Source organism: Elephantulus edwardii, unplaced genomic scaffold, assembly GCF_000299155.1.
Source record: "Elephantulus edwardii isolate Elephantulus edwardi_28Jun2011 unplaced genomic scaffold, EleEdw1.0 scaffold00218, whole genome shotgun sequence".
Classification (NCBI taxonomy): Eukaryota; Metazoa; Chordata; class Mammalia; order Macroscelidea; family Macroscelididae; genus Elephantulus; species Elephantulus edwardii.
In genome coordinates this window covers 3,262,169-3,274,491 of record NW_006399968.1, presented here as the reverse complement: position 1 = coordinate 3,274,491, position 12,323 = coordinate 3,262,169, and the positions used below count along the sequence as shown (strand labels likewise).

At 42.9% G+C, this 12,323-nt stretch overlaps 1 pseudogene; it reads left to right on the top strand.

The window, feature by feature from the left end:
• LOC102860180 overlaps positions 1-10,640 on the top strand; it is a 17,690-nt pseudogene extending 7,050 nt beyond the window's left edge.
• The last annotated feature ends 1,683 nt before the right edge of the window (positions 10,641-12,323 follow it).

Here is a 12,323-nt window from a genome sequence, read left to right as displayed (position 1 = left end):
ATGTCAGTCTTGTTTTACAACAGTGGCAGCATGTCATATTTGTCCTTTTGTGTCTGAGATATTTCACTCGGCATAATGTCCTCCAGGGTCACCCATTTTGAATAAAATTGCATGAGTTCCTTGTTTTTCAATGCAGCGTAATATTACATTGTGTGAATATACCACAACTTCTCTATCCATTCGTTTGTTGATGGGCACTTAGGTTGTTTCCAACTCCTTGCTATTGTGAACAAAGCCGCAATACACATGGGTGTGCATATATCTGCTTGGATGTCAGTTATGGTCTCTTTGGGGTATATTCCAAGTAGTGGACTTGCTGGGGCAAATGGTATCTCTATTTGCAACTTTTTGAGAAAGCGCCATACCACATTCCACAGTGGCTGCACCATTTTATGTTTCCATCAACAGTGAATAAGGGTTCCAGTCTCTCCACAACCTCGCCAGCATTTTTTTGCTTGCTTTTCTGTTAAATTTTGCTATTCCGACTTGGGTGAGATGATATCTCAGAGTTGTTTTGATTTGCATATCTCTTAGAGCTAGGGATTTTGAACATTTCTTCATGTGCTTGTTAGCCATCTGAATGTCTTCTTAGTGAAGTGTCTGTTCATATTCTGTGCCCATCTTTCAATTGGGTTATTTACCTTTATCTTGTTGTGGTACCATTTGCAACTTTTTGAGAAAGTGCCACACTGCTTGTTTTGTTTTTTTGGTTTTTGGGTTTTGGTCTTTAAGCAAAACATAACAGTATTTATCAGTATTTTGTTCCTTTTATGGCCAAACATCACATTTTATTCATCCACTGACAAACATTTAGGTGGTTTCTACCTTTTTCTTTAAAAAAGTAGTTCAGTTAGTTGTTGTTGAGACTCTTGAGAAAATGATGCACTAATTTAGTAATTTGCTGTACAGAGGTAACTCAGGTTGCTGTGATGCTAAACACAGAGACGCTGATGTGTCAAATGAGATAATGGTTATCCATGGTGGACAGTGTTTGATGGAGCTCCCTGATTAAAACAAGCTTGGAAGCAGGAGTGGCATCCACTTCCAAAATAGCTTGCCTCCAGAAACTCTATGAACTTGGAGAAATGATGAAAAGTTACACAAGTGTTCAGGTCTTTCATTCATAGGGTCGCTATAAGTCATCTACAACTCGACAGCACTTAACAACAACAAAAATTTAATAATTTCTAATTACACAATTCAAAGATGATGATTACTATCTTCTTGCTTTTCAATCTCACTCTCCCAAATTGTTCTCTCTTAACACAAAGTCACTCACTTCTGAGAACAGCCATTTTCTAGGCACCCATGGTTTGGTGAGGGACACATATATGGGTACTCTGTAACTCCAGTGCTGGATCCCCTCACCGCATATTCGGGTTCATTCGGGCCAAGCAGATTTGGTTTCCAGCCTACTTCAGCATGTAAGGATTTACTCGAACTCATTATGCAAATCATACCTGTGAGGCGTGAAGGTTGATACCTTTATCAGCAAGGTCTTTTTTAGGAGGTCAAGCATAAGTACAGAGAACCATGGAATATGCAAAGCTTCTCTTTATTCTCTCCATGAAGACTCTTATCTGTCCACAGAGAACCTCTCAGATGGTCAATGAGCAAGAAACTTCTCTGCCACCTCCTTATCTCCTCTGCCTTGGTTCCCTCTGTCCTGTCTTATCAGTGGTCCCCCTGCAATGTCCTCACATCAGAAGACATGTCTGTACGTGCAAGATGTTTTACATATGTATGATCATACATAATATTGCCTTTTGCTAATAATGTTGGCCAGTTGTGATCTCTTGCTTCACATCTAACTCCTTGGGCTTGATAAAAAGGAATGATATAATCTGGCATCTCTTCATGGCTGCACTTTCCTGGGCATTCATACTTGCCTTGCAAGCATGCTGGTGCATAAATACTCTGGTGGTTTGATGGAAACTGATGTGTCAAAGTGAAAGCACTCTAACTCTCTCGGCACTACTGAAGACGTGGATCCCAGTGCAATACAAATTAAGAGCAAACCTGCTTCGAATTAAAACAAGTTGGCAACCACGGTTCAAAGGCAGCTGCTAGATCAGACCACCTCTGCTTTCCCACCTCATGCGGCAGCAGTGAGAGGGCAGAGAGACATTGTGGCACAGGCTATGATCTGCACTTTCCAGCTCCTCTGCCTTCCTCAGGCACATAAGTAAATAGCTTTGAGAAACACCATCAAGAAGCTCTCTAAATTAAATTCTCACTTTCACCATAATCATTTTTGTTTCATTTTGATTGATTTTTACTTAGTCACTCATAAAGGTTACTTCATAACAGTAATTGTTGTTGTTGTTGTTGTTGTTTATTCTTATGTGCCATTGAGTCACTTATGACTCATAGTGACCCTATGTACAACAGCCCTGAACTCTGCTGTCCTGTGCCAATCGCACTGTCTCCGACACACCCATCCCGATTACCCTAGTCACTGAATCAATCCACCTCATAGAGGGTCTTCCCCTCCTGTGCTGTCCCTCCACCTTCCCAAGCATGATGTCCCTCTCCAAGGACCGGTCCCTCCTTATAACATGTCCAAAGTATGTCAGATGAAGTCTCAGAATCCTTACCTCCAAGGAGCTGCCCGATTTAACCCTCTCCAGGGTGAACCTGTTTGTTTTCTTAGCAGTCCATGGAACATTCAATACTCTTCTCCACCACCACAGCTCAAAGGCATCAATTCTTCTATCCTTCTTAGTCATTGTCCAACTTTCTGACACATAATAAGTGATTACAAAGACTATGGCCTGTATCAGACGCATCTTAGTCTCCAGTGAGATACCATTGCTCTTCAGTACTTTGGAGAGGTCCCTAACAGCAGATATTCCCATCGCAATGCACCTTTTAATTTCCTGGCTGCTGGTGCCAAGAGTGTTGACTGTGGAGCAAATCAAACTAAAGCTTTGAACAATCTCAATCTCTTCACCATCCATCCTGATGCTGCCACTTGGCCCAGTGGTGAGAATCTTTGTCTCCTTGACATTGAGTCTCAATCCATATTGAAGGCTGCAGTCCTTGACCCTCTGCAACAAGCACTTCAGGTCCTCCTCAGTTTCAGCAAGCAGGGTTGTGTTATCTGCATAACACAGATTGTTGATAGATCTTCCACCAATCCTGATAGCACATTTCTCCTCATAGAGCCCAGCCTTCCAGATAATCTACTCTGCATACAGGTTGAATAGGTATGGAGACAGGACACATCCCTGGTGTACGCTATTCTCAATTTTGAACCATGCAGTGTTTCCTTGCTCTGTTCTGATGACTGCCTCCTGGTTCAAGTATAGGTTTCACATTAGCATGATCAAATGTTCTGGTATTCCCATTCTTCTCAGAGTCAGCCACAGTTTGTTATGATCCACACAGTCAAACGTCTTTGCATAACCATCTATAACAATAATTACCTTTGTATAATTCGTTGCCAGGAGGTCCTTGCAGAAGGACATCATGCTTGGAAGGGTGGACAGCACAGGAAAGGAAGACTCTGGATGAGATGCATTGACACAGTGACTGGTATAATGAGAGTAAGCAAGTCGGAGACAGTGAAGGCAGGGTTCAGAGCTATTGTGCATAGCAACAATTGTATATTGCAAATTCACTGCACTCTCCCTTTCTCTTCGTCTCACCCATCTGATCTGTACCCCACCCCCAATTCCAGTACTTCCTGTCAATCCTTCACTATTGCTTTGATCTCTGGGTAAACTTTCCCTTCTTCTTTTCCTCTCCACTCTCTTCTGCTTCCACTTCCCGATTTGACTAATTATGCCTGTCCTGTTCCAAACTGTTAACTACAATACACAGATTGTCTGCTTGCCCATTCTTTCAGATTGAGCTTTTCTTTTTTTAAACCATTACCATTGTCCATTCTATTCCAGCTCTCCCTGGCCCCACCCACCTATAATTATCTCTGTGTGAGTTGGAATTTTTTTTATTATTTATACTGGTTTATTACAAAGTTTATATACATTGCTTTTCACACCAGATCTTTCCCAATTCCTTTATCCACTTTTCCCTCCACCCTTCAAATTGTGAGACTATTTACTCACTATTTAGTGATTATTTACTCCACCCCCCACCAACCCTCTGCTCCCATCCCTAACCTCTTGGATCCTTATACACATCCTACAATAATGGTCATATACAATCTTTGTCCTTATGGGACTGAGTTCACTTGGCATAATGCTCTCCAGTCTCTCCCAAGCTGAGTAGTAATTTATAAATCATTGCTCCTGTGTGTTGCATATTATTCCATCTTGTGAATGTACCATCATTTTGTAATCCATTCAGTTGTAGTTGGACATTTGAGCTGTTTCTATATTCTTGTGATATTCTATCCATTGTTTTGTTTATGGGCACTGGGCTGCTTCTTCGCCATTCGCCATTGTGACTAATACTGCAATAAACATAGGGATATATTTTCAATAGTAGAATAGCTGGATCCAATGTGGTTTCTATGGTCAACTTTAGAAAATGACAAATTGTCTTCCATAGTGGTTGTACCATTTTCTATTTCTACCAGCAGTGCATAGGAGTTCCAATTTCTCCACATCCTCACCAACATATCTTGTACTGCTAAACTTTGCTTTTGTTTCTGGAGTGAGATGGTATCTCATTGTTATTTTTATTTGCATCTCTCTAATAACTAGTAATCTTTTTTAAAAATGTATTGGTTTTCTTCCAAAGTCATACACATTGTGTTCCACAATATTCTTCATTCACATTGTGTTTCATACAATCATCCTCATGCATTATATTTTAGAAAATGAATCACCATTGGATGTTGCCCATCATTACCCTGTCTTTTCACCTGGATCCTTCCCATTTCCTTCATGCCCTCCCTCCACCCACCATACTGTACAACCATGTGGTTTTGCTCCTATTTATCTTTACTCCTCCAGTCCCACCCCTTCCTCCCTTGACTATCCATATATGTTTTACTAGTTATCCTTTTATTTTTATAATGATGGTCTTATACAATATTTGTCCTTTTGAGGCTGAGTTACTTCAATAGCTAGTGATCTTGAACATTTCTTCATGTGTTTATTGCCCATCTGAATGTTCTCTTTTGTAAAGAGGCATTTTATATCTTCTGTCTGTTTTGTGATTGGGTTATTAGTCTTTCTCTTACTGAGGAGCTGAAGAATTCTATAAATTTAAGTTGTGAGCTCTTGTTAGATTTGTCTCTGCTCATGTGTCCCTCCATCATGTTGACAGCCTCTGAAACATTGGACCTCATATTTTGGATAGTGGTTTCTTGTTTTTCCAGTGCCGCTAATGCCTCGTTTGTTTTCTCTACATTGTTCTGCATTGGGTTTTTTTGCGCTCCTCCTGTTTTTAGCTTGTAGTATCCTGTAATTCGTCAATTTTGTCTTTTATCCATTGAATATATTCAATCATTCTTCTTTTAAATTCTGTGTCAGAAAGTTCCATTAGATTTTCTGGCTTCAGGAAATCCACTGATACTGTGTCACCCTTTGGGGGTGACATCTTGCCTTGCTCTTGTGTATTCTGTGGTATAGCTTGCTTTCTTTGAGACATTGATATGTTCTTGATCTGAAGACAATGCTCTAGAGATCAGTTGGGTAGCTACCCGACTTGTGTTTCTCTGAAATTTTTACTTCAGGGAAATATCAGTTTAGAGCCTGTGAGAGGAACCTTGTTGGTAAGACAGGTCAAGGTGTTCCCAATTAAAGACAAGTTGATTGACCAGACGTGTAGGCACAAGTGTGGAGCCAAATGGAGTGAGGCAGGCACAGGGTTGAGGTGATTGCAAGGGCAGGTCAAACCCTTGGGGGACCTCACTCGGACCTCAGCTGTCTGGATGTGCTCACGATTGGGGTCCCTACTCAAATTGCTGCTGTCAATTTCCTACCTAGTGGTTTTCACTGTGCGGTCCCTGCCCTGTGGCACTTATGCAGGTGCCCTCATGAAGCAGCCCCTGCCCAAGCAGGGTCCCGGGTCCAACAGGACCCAAAATGTCAAAGTCAAATTCCCAGCGACCCATTAGCATCTGGTCTGCAGAGTCCACAAAAGTTTTGACGGATTACCACTGGCTGGCTCGTACATGGGTAGTCAGCGTGTCCCAAGAGAGCTCGGCCAAATTCCCCACTCTCCTAGGTAATCGGCAGTGCCCCAGAAAATACAATCAGGATCCTACTGGCCTTTCTTCTGCCAGATTAGTCCCACAGCAGCTCAGCTGTTGGCTCCAGGCAATGGCTGGATCTGTTGTGTGGCTTTGAGTTCCTGTAGCTCCAAAAGGAACTACTGCAACAAAAGTTCTGATTCTAAATTCTACTGTCCATGGATTGTCACGTTGGTAGGTCTCTGTGCGGCATGAAGGACTCTCTAGTGGCCCTTGGGTGCCACTGGGGTCATAGGGCTGTGGCAGGGGTGGAGGCGCATGGTTGTGGGGGTTGGGGGACGAAGCAAGTCTTGTTTTCAATAATTACTTTAGTTCTTGCCTTCTGAGAATGACAATTTCCCTTTCATATTTGATGGACAGTTTTTCTGTACACAGGAGTCTTGGTTGACAACCATTTTCTTTCAGCCTTTTTAATATGTCATCCTACTATCTTCTTGTATGATTTCTGTTGAGAAGATTGATCATAACCTAATTAGTTCTCCTTTTCAGGTGACTCTACTTTCTCAAAATGCTTTTAACATTATATCCTTTTCTTTGATTCTGGAAAAATTTAGTATGGTATTTCTTGATGCTTTTCTTTTAGGGTATACCTTGTTATGGTTGCCCAACATTTTGGATGTATATTTTCTCATTTTTTCATGATACTTGGAACATTTTCTTCTAGTACCTCATCCACATTTTCCTCAATGTATTTTTTTTCTCCTTCTTCCTGTTCTGAAATTCCAACAGCATGTATGTAATTCTTGATAGCATCTTAATTTTCCTTCTTTTTTTCCCTACTTTTACATATCAAAGATTAGTCTTGAGAGTCTTGTCTTCTGTCTTACTGATTCTATATTCCATTTCTTCAGTTCTACTCTTCTATCCTTCCCAGGTGTTGATAGTCTTTTTGGTCTTATTATTTTGGATTGGAATTTCTTGGTTTTCTATGGTTTACAGTGTCCTGTTAACTGTATTCATTTTGTCTTTTAATAATATTTTTATTCTATCTATGCTTATGCCTTCAGTTCTTCCATCACTAGTAATTGCTTGAGCACCTTGCTCTGAATTCCACCTTGGAGCATTCTATCAACCTTCTTGTCCCTGAAATATTAATTTGTTCTGCAATCTGGCCTACGTCTTTTTGGAGATGTCTTGTATTGGGGTGGGTTTTTGTGGCTTTTGAAGCTGTCTGCTGCTTCTGTGACACTGTAGTGACCTTGGTGTTATAATTTTTTTTTTCTTCCTTTCTTCTTGGAGTGTGTGTCAGCTACAGTCTGCCAGTGTAACTATCTGATATTTATCTGTATAGTGTTGTTGTTTAGGGCATAGCAGTAGGTGATGATTGTGATCTAATTCTTGTCAGTTGATCTACATGCTGACACTTGCTTTCATGGAGTGTATGGGCAGTCTAATCTGGTGAACTGTGGGGTTTGCAATGAAGAATGGTTTTCAACTCAGCCAAATGGTGGAGTTATTGAGCTTTTTGCCTTTTCCTTTTGCCCTTTAGTGAAGGAGATATTTGACCTTCAGCTCTGAACTTCTGATCTTTGACTATATTTTTAAACCAAGGTCTATTTGTGCTTTGGAGTCTATCTGCCTCTAAGTGAATCCCTGTGTTACTATGTCTTTAAGAAGCAGCCCAATGGGAGCTTCGTATCAATGGTAGGGAGTATCCATAGGGCTGAGCCTTTCCCTATGATCCTTGCAAAGCCAGTCAGTCAGTATCTGCCAGTGTCCTCATGGGATCACAGGATGAAGACTCACTACACTGAGGTGTAGATCTCTGATGATGTCAGTGGGTGTATAAAAAGCAGAAAATGGGACATGGGGCACAGGGCCATGAGCTTCTCTGAAAGGGTCAGAGAGAGTGAGAATAGTACAGACCCTCACTACTCCAGAGCAGAAAGCAGATAAAGAGCCTACAGCCCAGCCACATGGTGCACAGCAGCAGCAAGAGGTTCATTTATTCATTGTTGACTCACAGTTGTTGTACCAAAAGTGAGGTTTATTAGGGGAAATAGGAGGGGAGTGGGAGAGGCAAAGAATATCTCATAATCCAAGTCCAGGCAAACTAACAGCAAAACACAATTCCTTAATTAGTAAAAGTCCTGGTTTCAGACCAACAACACAAAATCAAGAAGCCTCTGGTTTCCTCAATCATCCAGCAAGGTTTGTCTCAGAGCAGTTATAAGTCAGCTTCTCTTTCAGTCATATGGCAAGAACAGAAAAACCTTTAACTGTGGTCTTTATCTCAGGGCTTCTCTGGTTACACCTTGCCATAGTTTCTTCACAGCAATGCCACAGCGTCTCCACTACCACCAAAGTCTTGCCACCAAAGTCTTGCTCTTATCTCCCTCAAGCCTTGCTGCTTGGTGTGGGAAGCACTCGCTCTTTTATTCTCGTCCCACAGATGTTGATGATTTTATAAGACCATGTGTCTGCAGTTAAGGTAGCTGGGGCCAGAGAGGCCCAAGGTAATAGCTAAAAAATCCAAGTTTAGGTTGACAACTTTAACCAACTTTTAAACTATGCTGCAGTGGGCATAGTTTTTGTGTAAGGGGCTGGTTTTCTTATGGTAAACAACACATGAAAGTTCCTACTCTCTACATATACACTGACTTTTTCAGCAGGTAATTCAAAATTAGACTTACTGAGTTTGGGGTGTTCTCCTTGCCAGGCTTGAGATGGTGTTGGCCTGGCATGTATGGAAGGATGTTGGTGTGTTGGTGGGGTTTTTTTCTTACTTATGCAAGAGAAATATACTACTACACAACCTCTACTGTAAGGCTGGAAGCCCTGAGAACTCCTTTCTTAATGTTGCATGTTAGGGAAGTCTACGTGCTCCTAAAGGATGGGGAGGAGATATTTCCTATTTGCACAAGTAAGGTGGTGTTTTTGAGGCAAGGTGGGGAGAGGTGGTGTTTTGGAGGCAAGGGCCCATGTGCATCTAACCCAGTCAGATGGAATTTTGTTCTGGCAGTCACTCGAGCAAAGTAAGGAGTGTCCTCTGTTCTCCATGGAGAACAAATGCCAGTAAGAATAATCTGTTTCTCTTTTTGTGAGGCCAAGCTCTGCCAAGGCCTGCCTTACCATATTGATTACTAGGTCCTCACTCATTCTTTCACTCTTCCTTCTGCCCAAATTTTATATCCCTAACTTCCCCCAAACATCAGGGAAATCAAATTGTCTATAATTGGGATTCTGTGTGAAAGCTGTCTGGGTGGCATTTGTTTGTTGGGTTTTTTAAAAAATATATACCCCCAGGGCGTGAATGAGCAGACCATTAACTCAGGGCATGAGGAGCGTGGGGACCTGACCTCTTGGCCACCGAGGCAAACCAAGGGTTGGTGCTGCGCCCAGGAGCTGCTATGGGCCCACTGGCCCCACACCCCTCAAGCACTGGCCTAGAACCAGGATCGAAATTTCAAGATGGCTGATCAAGAACCCCTGGGGTATTAGCCTCCTCCAGGCACTGGGGCAACAGTCACCTCTCTCTATGACACCCCTGGACGTGGTGAAGGTGCGCCTGCAGTCCCAGAACCCTTCAAGGAGCCAGTGAACTCATACCTCCCTCTAGACTATGCAGCATCTCCTACACAAAACTGCCATCACCTCTCTAACCTGCTGGGAAGTGCTTCCTGTACTGCAGTGGTGTCCTGGAGCCAGGATACCTGAGCCCAGATGTGGTCCGCTGTGCCACCTGGTTTCAGGATCCCACCAGCTTCACTAGCACCATGGATGCCTTTGTGAAGATTGTGGGGCATTAGGGCACCAGGACCCTGTGGAGTGGCCTCCCAGCCACACCCTGGTGATGACTGTGCCGGCCACTTCTATTTACTTCACTACCTATGACCAACTCAAGACCTTCCTTTGTGGGCTAATCTTGACCTCTGACCTCTATGCACCCATGGTGGCTGGCGCTCTGGCCCAATTGGGCACAGTGACTGTGATCAGCCCCCTTGAGCTGGTGCGGAAGAAGCTGTAGGTTCAGCATATGTCATACTGGGAGCTGAGGGCCTCTGTCCAGGCTGCAGTGGCTCAGGGTGGCTGGCGCTCTCTGTGGCTGGGCGGGGGCCCACCGCCCTTCGGGATGTGCCCTTCTCAGCTCTATATTGGTTCAACTACGAGCTGGTGAAGAGCTGGCTAAGTGACTGCAGGCCAAAAGACTAGACATCTGTGGGCATCAGCTTCGTGGCTGGCGGCATCTCACGATGGTGGCAGCCATCCTGACTCTGCCTTTCAATGTGGTGAAGACTCAGCGCCAGGTCCAGCTGGGAGCTATGAGGCCATGAGAGTGAGGCCTCCACGTGTGGACTCTACCTGGCTGCTGCTGCAGAGGATCTGAGCCGAGTCAAGGACCAAGGGACTGTTTGCAGGCTTCCTCCCAAGGATCATCAAGGCCACCCCCTCCTGTGCCATCATGATCAGCGCTTATGAGCTTGGCAAAAGCTTTTTCCATAAACTCAACCAGGAGCAGCTTCAGGGCCCTTAAAAGGGGCGGACCTGGGGTTGAGGACCCACTCCCATCTGTTTCATGGATGGCATGCAAGCAGGAAACTGAGCCAGGTGCCTTTTCCTCAGAACTGGGGGATGGGGAGCTGTTCCCTTCCCCCTTCTGGGTCCTCAGGGCCCCCCTCAGATATGGCTTTCTTCCTGCTGCTCCCCATTCCTGAGGCTCAAAGAGCATCACTTTACCATCTCCCAAGTTCAAGACCAAATCTGCTGTTCCACCCACATCCTCATTTCTCTGGTTTTTTGCTGTAACTGGACCTGCCCCCAAAGGAACCAAATACCTCAGCAAAGAATACCAGAAGAATGTCTATTTGTTTTTTTATTGATTATGCAAAGGCATTTGATTATCTGGATCATGACAAATTATGGCTAATACTGAGAAGAACAACAATCCCAGAACACTTAATTGTGCCCATGCAAAACCTAGACCTAGACCAAGAGACTACTGTGTGAACAGAGCTAGGAAACACTGCATGGTTTAAAATAAAGAAAGGTTTAAAAAAAAATTTTAAAAAGAAAGGTTTATGTCAACGCTGTATCCTTTTTCCATACCTACTCAATATGTATGCTGAGCAAATTATTTGAGAAACTGAAATCTACGAAAAAGAAGGTAGCATCAAGATTGGAGGAAGGCTCATCAATAACCTTCATTTTACGATGGCAAAACCTCACTTGCTCAAAGTGAGTACTTGAAAGCTTGCTGCAGAAGATCAAACACTGCAGCCTTCAATATGGATTTCATTTCAACGTCAAGAAAACAAAAATTTTAACCACTGGACTAATAGACAACATAAGGATAGATGAAGAAAAGATTGAAACCGTCAACATCTTCGTCTTACTTGGATCCACAGTAAATACACTTGGTACCAGCAGTCAGGAGATGAAGAGATATATTGGACTGGGAAAGTCTGCAGTCAGAGAGACCTCTCCAAATTACTGAGGGGCAACGATGACTAAGATGTGCCTATTTCAGGACATGGTCTTTCAAATCACCTGCTCTGTTTTTGAAACTTGGACAATGAATAAGGATGGCAGGGGGGAAAAATTGATGTCTTTGAGCTGTGTTGTTGGAAAAGTACTAAATATCCCATAGACTGCCAAAAGAACTAACAGATATGTCCTGGAGAAGGTGCAACAGAATGCTTGTTGGAAGCAAGGATGATAAAACTTCATCTCACATACTTTGGGCAGGTTGCTAGGAGAGGCTATTCCTGGAGAAAGGCATCATGCTTGGGAAAGTGAACGGACAGTGGAAAGAGGAAAACCTTCAACCAGGTGAATTTGACACAGTGACTGTGGCAATGGGCTTAATAGTGTCAGAAGTTGTGAGAATGGCACAAGATGAGACAAGGTTCTGATCTGTTGTTCATAGGATCGCTATGAGTCATACTCTACTTGGAGACGTTTCTATCCCACTGGAAGGCCCCAAAATGTTGGGGGTTTTTTCATTAACAGACAAGCCGTATAATCACTATACAAGTCTGAAAAGCACCAAAAAAAGAAAAAATTACCTCTAGCTTTTTAGTCTAAATATAACCACAATTACCATTAGGTATATTTCTTGAGTTTTTCTCTTTCTGTGTATGTGTGTGTGCCAAGTTGCAAAGATATAAATAAAACAGAAACCAAACCAGGTTTTTTTTAAAAAAAAAATTATTATTAA